The sequence below is a fragment of the Lucilia cuprina genome, chromosome 6 (assembly GCF_022045245.1).
Source record: "Lucilia cuprina isolate Lc7/37 chromosome 6, ASM2204524v1, whole genome shotgun sequence".
In the NCBI taxonomy this organism is placed as follows: domain Eukaryota; kingdom Metazoa; phylum Arthropoda; class Insecta; order Diptera; family Calliphoridae; genus Lucilia; species Lucilia cuprina.
In genome coordinates, this window is record NC_060954.1 from 30,213,655 (window position 1) to 30,221,562 (window position 7,908).

Sequence of the window (7,908 nt, forward strand, 5' to 3'; positions counted from 1 at the left end):
CGTGAACTTCTAAGTGGTGTTAAATTAGGAGATCATAAACCTTCACAGTTTATGCAGAAAATAAAAAACCTAGCTTCAAATCATATAAGCTCGGAAGCTATAAAATCCATTTTTCTGGACGAAATGCCCGATCCAATACGTTCCGTCCTTTGTGCTATGACAGAATACAATCTAGAAACGTTAGCTGAAAAAGCAGATTTAATATATTCCACATTTAAGCAATACCCAGTATACACTATTAATGAAACAACAAATATATATGAAGAAGAAATTTCCGTTAAACAGTTAGTAGCTCAAATCAAACTACTTTCAGATCGTATCGAAAACCCAAGTCAACAAAACAATGATACTAAAAATCAAAACTCTCAAAAGGATACAAATTCAAAATATTGCTGGTATCATCGCCGTTTTGGTAAAAACGCAACACGTTGCGCTACACCTTGCTCTTACCCAAAAAACTAGACCGAATTTCTGACGCGACCGCAGAAATAGATGGTCGCATGTTTATAAAAGATAGATTGTCAAATATAAAATACCGCAGCAACCATTTTTGTAATTCCTCTTTGTAATAATATTAAAGAAACCAATAAAAATTACAAAACGTTTTATACTTTATATGCTGCAAATGGTAGTGTCATCGAGACATATGGAACAAAAGTTATAAAACTAGATTTTGGATTCAAAAGAAAATTTATTTGGAATTTCATAAAAGCAAATGTAGGAAAAGCAATTTTGGGTTCAGATTTTCTTCTCCATTATAACCTTCTACCAGACTTAAAACATTGCAAACTAGTTGATTGTAAAACCTTACATAGTATATCAGGGATTTATACATCAGAGTCTTCAATCGAACTACACATGCTTCAAACAGATAATGAATATCACAAACTATTATTAGAATTTCCTCAATTATATTCTGTTAATCGCATTCGAGAAGTAACGAGTGATCCACAAGTTTACCATCACATTGAAACGAAAGGTCCTCTGATAAACTCTAAAGTTAGAAGACTGGATCCCAAACGTTTAGAAATAGCAAGAAAAGAGTTTAATTATCTACTAGAAAATGAGACCATCAAAAAGTAACTGGTCCAGTGCTCTGCATATGGTACCAAAAGCCAATAATGAATGGAGGCCTTGCGGTGACTACCGTTCTTTAAACAGTATAACGGTACCAGATAGATATCCAACGGACTGCACTTCAAATTTAACAGGTTGTAAATTCTTCTCAAAACTGGATTTGGTGAAATACCAGTGTTTCCTGAGGATATAAAGAAAACAGCAATTATAACACCATTTAGATTATATGAATATGTACGAATGCCATTTGGTCTTCGAAATTCGGCCCAAAGTTTTCAGAGATGGATGGATGACATATTAAGTGGTTTAGACTTTGTTTATGTTTATATTGACGATATTTTAATTTCATCTAAAAGTAAAAAAGAGCACTTGCAACACTTACAAGAAGTCTTTAAAAGACTAAGCGATCATGGAATTATTATAAATCCAGCAAAATGCGTATTTGGAGTAAACGAAATTGATTTTCTACGTTTTCATCTTACATTCGAAGGGATAAAACCTATGTCAGACAAAGTACAAGCTATATAGATATTTGAAAAACCACAAACTATAGATCAACTACGAAAATATTATTAAATGAATACCTTAAAGGCGCAAAGAAAAAAGATAAGCGTCGAGTTAAATGGACTCAAGCATCGGAAAAAGCTTTTGAAAAAATTAAACAAGATTGCGCTAATGCTACACTACTTGTTTATCCAAATATAAATTCGGAAATAACACTTAAAGTAGATGCATCAGATATTGGCATCGGGGCTGTTTTGGAACAGAAAGATGATAACATGTGGAAACCTTTGGCATTCTTCTCACGAAAACTTTCAACAACCGAACAAAATTATAGTACTTATGACCGTGAGTTATTGGCTGCATTTGCGGGAATAAAACATTTTTGTTTTATGTTAGAAGGTCGACAATTCACCTTATATACGGATCATAAACCGCTTACATTCGCATTTCGGCAAAAATCAGAGAAAGCTTTACCGCGTCAAATTCGTCAGTTGGACTGCATATCTCAATTTACAACAAACATTGAACATATTTCTGGCACGTTAAACACCGTAGCAGATTGTCTTTCAAGAGAATATGTCATAGCCGAAATTAATAAGAAAAATTTATCTGAACTTCAGTTAGATGATCCGGAATTGATAAATATTCTATCTAATCCTAATGTGTTATCACTAAATTTGAAAAAAATTAGTATTCCGGATTTTTCTATCGAAATATATTGCGATATATCATCAAAGAATGCAAGACCGTTTATACCAAAAACAATGAGACGAGAAGTCTTCGAAAACATTCATAATTTACATCATCCAGGTATACGAGCAACAAAACGAATGTTAACTGAAAGATATATTTGGCAAACTATTAATAAAGACGCTTTCTTGTGAGCTAAAAATTGTGAACATTGCACAGTGGGGCAGAATGGAAATTTTTTGGAAATAAATCTGGCATTTCTAAACGGCTGATCCGATCAGGATAAAATTTGGCGTGAGCGTAGCCAAGGAGTATTCGAGTTTAAGTTTTGAAGATGAATCCCGCAGATGCCCCAGGGACGGGGCATCTGTGGCGACTCAAAGTAGGGTACCTACGACATGTAAAATTTTTAAACTCGTGCCATTTTTTTGTTTTTCACCCAAATACAAAGATTTTTAATTTCATCTTTTTCATATTTTAGTATTAAATCTTAAATCTTATATTTACCTATTTTCTATTTGTTTGCTTATCCTTATAATTGAAAGGTCCTATTATGCTTAAATTTTCAGAAATTTAAAACTATTTTTTACCTAAATTTTTTTCAACAGATCATTTCGTTCTGTTTCGTTTATGATCATGTAGGTATAAATATAAGGTAATGATAATTTCAATTCATTCACTAATAAGAAATATCAATTAATGAATTACAGGTTATATTAATATAGTCCTAAATGTTAATAGGTAGACAGTTCGTAATTTTTTACTTTGGAATACCTGTATCGGAAATGACAAGAATTGGTATATAAGTAAACTTCTCAGATTACATTAAAGTACGAAGAGTTGTGTTCCGTTTTATGGAGTGTATCTTCAAAAGGGCCAGAAAGAATTGAAGATATTTCAAATTATATAAAAACTACATTTAGTAGAAAAGTAGAAAAAACAGGCATATCAAAACTTGAAAACTTTTTGATGTAAAAAGTAAGTCTGTGGATGGAAATCAAAAGAAATTTCGATTAAAATTTTGTAGTTGGATGGAAACTACTATGAAAAAGTTGGCGTTGTATCACAAAATTCTGAATTATCTAGAGTCCTGAACAAGCTAACCATTAAGTGGAATTTTAATGAATTCTATGCCGATTTATTGCTCTTTTCATTTTTGATATTTTAGCTTGTAAGGTAGTAGAAACATCTTAAGTCTAAAAAATTACTTAATGAATAATGTAACTCGATTTAAAAAGAGATCGAAATGTTTAAAATTGTATGGCTCTGCTTATTTTTTAATCAAAATCAATTAGAATTCTCTTATTTAATATTTTATAATGTATAAATTTAGCGGAAAACACTTAAACTTCGGTATTTTAAAATTCCCAGGATTAAACTTTTAAAAGTACCGATTTTTGGTATTTCTAACTCGGGAAATCGGGAATTCGTTTGGCATCCCTATTTTTCATAGAAAATACCAACAACATTGTTATGGCCAGGGCAACTAAAAAAATAAAATAAATTGTAATTTGATGTTCAAAATTTAACATATTTTTTTGGCATACGGTCGGAATTCATTAACTTTTTAAAACAATTCAAAAACTTTTTTTCGGTATGTATTTTATAAAACAAAAAGTGGAAAATATATTAAAAATAAGAACGAAAAGTGCATAAACCATTAAAAATTAGAAAAAAATGTTACAAATATTAAAATGTTCAGATAAATATTAGATTTCTTCGTGCAAAATTTTAAGAATTTAGTTCTTTTAATTTCCAGGATAAACGAATTTTTGTATTAAATTAATATGGGTAATCTTCCAAGTTATTGTCCAAAATAGATGTTAGAGTTATTCGTGCAAAACTTTAAAATTCTAACTGTGACAGTTTCAAAGATAAACGAATTTTTATATTTTATTTATATGGAAGATGCCACGCCCCTTAATGCTAGTCCGTCCACAGATGTACATATATTTCAAATTACATTGACATTGGGGGATCTTGAATTATGTTAGTAACCTCCTTTCGTAGCACAATAAAAGCTGGTAAATTTTAGAAATGCAGGATTAAAGCTAGAAATATAGATAAAATAACCCAATCTCATATACACATGTTCGAAATTTTCTGCAGACATATGTATGCTTATTGCCCCTTATTTATTAGTTATTGCCCTACTTGGAAATTTTTCTTGATTTGTATTTTTTATTAAATTAATAGTTCTAAAATATAAATAAACAAATTTATATTTTAGAACTATTAATTTTTAAATGTCAAGAACAATTTACAATTGTTCAATTCACAATCAAGTTGTATATTGTACCTACTAAAGCGTAGTAACAGAGATTGTGAACAGATCTTTGCAGCAAGTCATAAGTTTATGTTCTCAATGAAAAAAACAATCAAAACAAATACACATAACAATGTCAAAAAATAAAAAAAATATTAGATTAATTAAACATGCGAAATAAACCAAATTAATTTTTTTGAATTTTCAATTCTTTTCTTTATTCCACATTTTAAACTAATAAATAAACTGTTTTTAATAAAATTTAGTTTTTTTTTTTGTAAACAGCTGTTTGTTTTTGATTTCAGTGTTACCACATTATCGTTTTTTATGCTAAAATCGTTTAAATTTTTGTTTATATGTTAAAATAAACAATTGGCAACACTAAAATAAAAATATTGGCAACACTAAAATAAAAATAAAATATGAAAAATTGTCGTATGAGTTGTATACAAGGCGAATTCATATAAGGTGGTGTTAATCAATCAGCTGATAATTTTTTTCTTAAATCGCCTGGTTTTCCTAGTTGTCAAAGTTTGTTATTGTTTACATTTTTATATTTAAAAATGTCCGTTAAACAGAGAAAAACTTCGTTAATATTTTGAATTATTTATGTAAAAAATCTGAAAATACCAAGCATCTCGTAAGAAATTATCATTTTATTTAAATAATGGCATATCTAAATAAAATGATTTGTATACATACAAATATGTTATTTAAGAAAAATATTTTTTCAATTAAATGTTAACATATTACACAATATTAAAATTGTGTAGATATCGTGATTAATTAAAAAAATCTCTTCCGGAACACTTAATATTAAGAAACGCATATGAAGTATTTATCCGGCTGGCGGCAACTGACTTCTACGTTATGGCTTAATTTTGAAATCTATTAAATGTTAACAAATTAAACAATATTGTTTTATATATACACTATGTAGATAAAGAGATTAACTTAAAAAGTCTGTTCCGGAACGCTTTATATAACAAAACCCATATGAAGTATTTACCCGTCCGGCGGCTGCTACATTATGGCCAAATATTGAAAATTACTTCGTGCCATTTTTTTGTTTTTCACCCAAATACCGGGCGTAATTTTGGACCAAATGGACTCAATTTTTTCTTGTTAGTTAGACAACAAAATTTCCAATAATATACAATAATATAACAAAACAACAAAATTTCAAATAATATACAGATCAGTATCATTTACAGATCCAAAAATATACGTTTTTTAATTAAAAATTCAAAAAATTTTAGATTTTTGCTTTTTTTTTGCCCAAAATGTGTCTTAACTCTTTTATCAATAAAATAAAATTTTCTTTAAGAACATATAACAGTTTTACAGTTTTATAAAAGGTATCTTTACGCAGAACGCTTTGGCGTAAAAAACTTGTCCTATTTTTTGAAAATGTTGCCACTGCGTCCTTCCGAATATGACCTATTTTTTTTATCAAAACTTCAACTTTGGGCGACATGTTCTAAAATCCCAAAGCTGGGATCAGAAAACTGAAAGCTGTTTTGGAAACCTCAATATGTTTTCTATTTACTCCAAAAGTATTTTCCCAGCCCTGAAAGAAATGTGGGCCCTATGTGCAAAAATGTAAAAATCCCATTTTTGGAATTTTCATTCCTATTTTTGGGAATTGCGGGATGCGCTTTGACCTTTTCATTTTTTTTTTTGCATTTTCTTATTTGAAATGACAAATTTAACAAGCGTTGAAGATTTCATTGAGTTTTGTTCATAATTAAAGATTTTGTCATATATTTCATATTTGTTAAATTTCTAAAACTATGATTTATATCAAAATTTTAATAGGGTCCCAGATAGCTACAACAATTTAGTCCATATTTATCCCTTAATATCTCTTTTTAGTTAGATATGGAAATTCTCGACTCTTTACAAAAAATTTCAAGCCAATATCTCAATTACATTCAAAAATATGTTCATTTAAACCTGTGTCCTTTAATATCATCTTTTTCATATTTTAGTATTAAGTATGACAGAACATACATTTGGTGTTAAATAAAATATTTGGACAATTTTTAAAAATTAATTAGTTAATTATTTTATTAAACGCTATAACATTGTATATACAATAAAAAAATATAATTTTATTATGAGCCACGCACAACAACACCTAAATCACCCCACACCAACCACCTTTCCCGCCCACCGAAATATAAAACACAATTTAATACAATATCATCAGTTAGTATAATAGCTTTTTTTATTTGAACTGTTTATCTTAAACATAATACAATTAATTCTTACAACCTACTTATATAGTTAATTCCTAACACTACTTATTTTCTATAAAATAATCTGTCATATCGGTATACATATCCAGAAGGTAATATAAGTCTTTTAAATCTTCCTCGTTTTGAAATGATAGAGTTTCATAACAAATCCATCTTTTTCGCATAGTTGAAAGAACAGGATCAGAAGAAATAATTAAACTATTAAAAATATCTTCATTCTGTGATTGCCTGGAGCATTTTCTTGAGCTGAAAAGTTGAACATGCTTAAAATCTCGATTCCTCGCTTCCTGAGCTTCTTCTGTTAACTCTCCAAGTGGAAGAATATTCGATTCAATTATTATTTGACCATGACACAATACTTTGTGTACTGTTGGTGTTAGTTCCCTCCATGGATACAGAGATACAAGTAATTTAAAAATTTCAGATGTATTTTCCCCAAATCGATTTCCATTAATTTTATGTTTACTATTCAGTGCCTTTAAAGTAGTGTTAACTTTTCTAAGCAACTCCTTGTCGATTCCAGTTATTTTTGAAGTAATTTCAAAATCACGAAAAAACTTTCTCGCCGTATTACCGTCATTTGTACTACCGCAACTTGGAAGTGGTTTGTCGATGTTTAATCCCATCTGAACTTTAAATTCTTCTTGGATTCTGCTTTTTTTCCGCAGCTCTCAGTTCTTTCAATTCTTCATTATTTTTTGTTGATTTAGTAGATTCTCGGTTGCTATGTGTAAAAAGTAATCCAAAAATCGTATTCTGGCATGAAGTGTTGAAATTCCGAAAGACAGGACTTCTTCATTAATACTTCTGCTTTGTTTATATTTGAGAATTGCGACTTTTTCTCATTACATATTGAGCATCTCCAGAAGGAAGAAGTTTCTCTTATGGCATTGCTGACCTTTCCATCAATCATTGTTAAACTTGGCTGATATGATACGTTAATAGAGAATTCCTTTATTTTTATGCAAATGGGCTCCAGTGCATTTATTTCATCTTTTAAACATTCCACTAAATCTTTTGTTGTTTTCTTTGACTCCTTTATATATTCAAATCCAATGGGTCTACAAAAATTGTTTGAACCCGGAGTTGTATTGATCCATATATCTTCAA